Source organism: Camelus ferus, chromosome 13 (assembly GCF_009834535.1).
Source record: "Camelus ferus isolate YT-003-E chromosome 13, BCGSAC_Cfer_1.0, whole genome shotgun sequence".
NCBI lineage: Eukaryota > Metazoa > Chordata > Mammalia > Artiodactyla > Camelidae > Camelus > Camelus ferus.
Genome location: NC_045708.1, coordinates 10,447,295 through 10,450,240, shown reverse-complemented (window position 1 = coordinate 10,450,240; position 2,946 = coordinate 10,447,295).

Sequence of the window (2,946 nt, the reverse complement as noted above, 5' to 3'; positions counted from 1 at the left end):
ATATACTAGGAATATGCAAGATGGAGATTTTCTCAAAGCCCAATGGAAAAACGACTTGTGTCCAAATATTTTTTTTTCCATTTCTCCCACCTGTCACCCTGGAAATATTTTGAAAAAGATGCCAAAGGTGGATATTGAAATATGAGTTCCATCTGCTTTTAAGAGATTATACTATGTGTTAGGGGAAGAAGAAAAATATTGTTTTTTGGTCCTTGGAATTGTGTTTTCACAGGAAAGATTAGGTTTGCATGCAGAGCAAACAGCATTCTAGGCCAGCGGTTCTCAATGGGGCTGCTGTTGCCCACCAAGGGGACACTGGGCACTGTCCAGAGACGTCTTTTGTTGTCAAGGCTGGGGATGGGGCACTGCTGGCATCTAGTGCGTACAGACTAGAGATGCTGCTAAACATCCTCCAAGGCACAGCACGGCCCACCCTGAATGTCAATGGTCTCGAGGTTGAAGAAGCTTGTTCTAGACCATGCCATGCCTTGCCGCATGACCCTGGACAAGCCCTGGAAGTCTCTAGACCCGGGGCTTGCCTATCTGTGAAACAGTGAGAGAAACATGTGCCCAGTTTGTTTTGTAACGATGTGCAGGCTTTGAAAAACCCGAAACATGCTTACACAGGAGAAGCACAAAACAGGCCTGTACGATTGGAGTTCGGCAGCCCCAGCGATGAGGAGGAGAGAGTGTTGACTGAGGAGGGCTTTGTCGGGGTGGATCAAGATGGATTTATTGTCTCCTCCTCAGACAATGGCAGTTTGCACTTCTCCAGTAACTATGTTTTCCAAACGAAGTCAAAGCAGGAACCTCTTAGAAAGGGAGGCTGACACTCACCAAACACAGATAGACGCACTCACATGTCTTACCTAATCTAAGCCTTATACAATCTTGCAAGAGGGTCTCTTATTTCAAATGAAGAAGCTGAGGTTCAGAGAGGTAAAGCGACTTGCCCAAGAACACACAGCTTCTTGGTGGCAGAATGGGAATTCCAATATAGGTGGGTCTGATTTCTAAGCCCCTTTACTTGATGCTGTTGGAGATGGCATTCTGAATGTCCACCTAGTACTGCAGTAAGCCCCTTGTGTTTTTGAATGTGGGGAAGGGTGGAGAAAACAAGCAAGGGTTCCTGATGGAAGTTCTTACTTTTCCTTAAAATTTCACTCTCATTGCTTGTGGTCAGAGCACAGTGCCGGGCAGGCCAGGCCCCAGTGAAACAGCCCTGCTCTGTGACCAGAGTAGACCTTTTGCTCAGCCAGAAAAACAGAGGAGAAAGTGGGCTTCAACTGTTAGGACCTGAGCTCAGGTCCTCACTGAATCAGCTCTAAGCTTTATAGCTGGGCAAGTCCCTTATCGTCTAGGCCTGAGTTTCTTAGATAAGAATCCAGGCCTGCACACAGGATTGTCATATCGGCGAGGAAATGTGTGTGAAAAAATGCTGCAGTTGCCCAGGGATCCTGAGGAAGGGGAAGGAGGCTGGGGTGCAGAATCCCGTCTGCTTGATGTCAGAGCTCCGGGGTTTCTAGTTCCAAATGTCTCCCTAACTCCTCTAACAGTCTGGACTCTTGTTTATAGTCTGTAGTGGTCACCACAACAACAAACTGTTTCTGAAGTCTCCTATTTTATCTTGACTTAATGTGAATATGCCATTCGGCCCCATGTATCTGTGTTTGTTTTACTATAAAAATAAGGTTTTTCCTGTATGAGGACGCTGAACAAATACCAGTTTGGTGCAGGCCCCACACCATGTGACCTTGCCGTGTGACCTTGGGCAAGTCACACAAGCTCTCTGGTCTGGGGCTGCCCATCTACAAAATAGAGACAGGGATAGGTGCTCAGTCTGTTTTACCACATTGCTGGGAGGGTTTGAAGGTGACAGAAAACTTCATCAAACAGGCTTAAGGCAAAGGGTCATTCACTGGGACACGAGATGGAGAAGTCAAGGAGCAGGGTTAGCTTCAGGCACAGCTGGATCCAGGGCTCTGGCAATGTCCCCAGGACTCAGCTTCTCTCCATCCTGTGGCTCATCTTTCCACTGTGAGATTCCACTCTGGGGCTTCATTAAGTGGCCTGTTGAAGCTCCAGGTTGTCCCATGGGGCCAAGAGAGCTACAGAATCTCTGGCCCAGGGTTCCTCAACTGTGGTATCATTGGAGAGCTGTTCTGTGTATGTAGTTTGTTTAGCAGCAATCCTGGTCCCCACTGACTAGAAGCTAGTAGTCTCTTCCCTTCTCCCCCAGATTGTGACAACCAGAAATGTCTCTACACATTGCCAAGTGTAACCTGGGGAGCAAAACTATCCCTCCTTCCCCTGCACCCCATTTTGCTGTTGTGGCCTCACACCCCTCACCCTCAAACCCAGCAGGGAATGAGGGGGAGCCTCTGGGTAGCTCCCATAGAAGTCCTGCAACTCTCCCTGATTGGACCTGCCTCTGGTCGCATGCCCATCCCTGGACAAATTGTTGTGGCAGGGAGGGGATGCAAGTGTGGACTGGTCAGGCCTGGAGCACAAATCTCATCCTAGACCTGGGCAGGAGGCTCCAGGTGGAGGTGTGGGGGGAGGATGGGGCCCAAATACAAATCCAGGCTTGTGAAGAGGCAATGGAGTCTGGCAGAGCGGGTACAGCCCGCTTCCCCCTCTGGGGCTCAGTTCCCCACGTATATGCTGTGGGACAAGGTAATCTGTAAAGTTCTAAACTGGGCTGGGTCCTTGAGGTCTCAGCGGGGACAGGGAGATACAGACGCCAATTTCTCACAGGGCTTATGACTCAATTCGAAAGAATGCTCAGTGGTTAGAGGCTGGGGTTTACACCCTGTGCTTTGGGTCTTAACTCAGTGGTTTGGATCCTTGCTACTCACAGAGTGGTCTAGACCAGCATAGCCTAGGATCTGGTTAGAAACGAAGAATCTCCCGCCCAGAATTACTGATTCAGCACCTGCAGTTTAA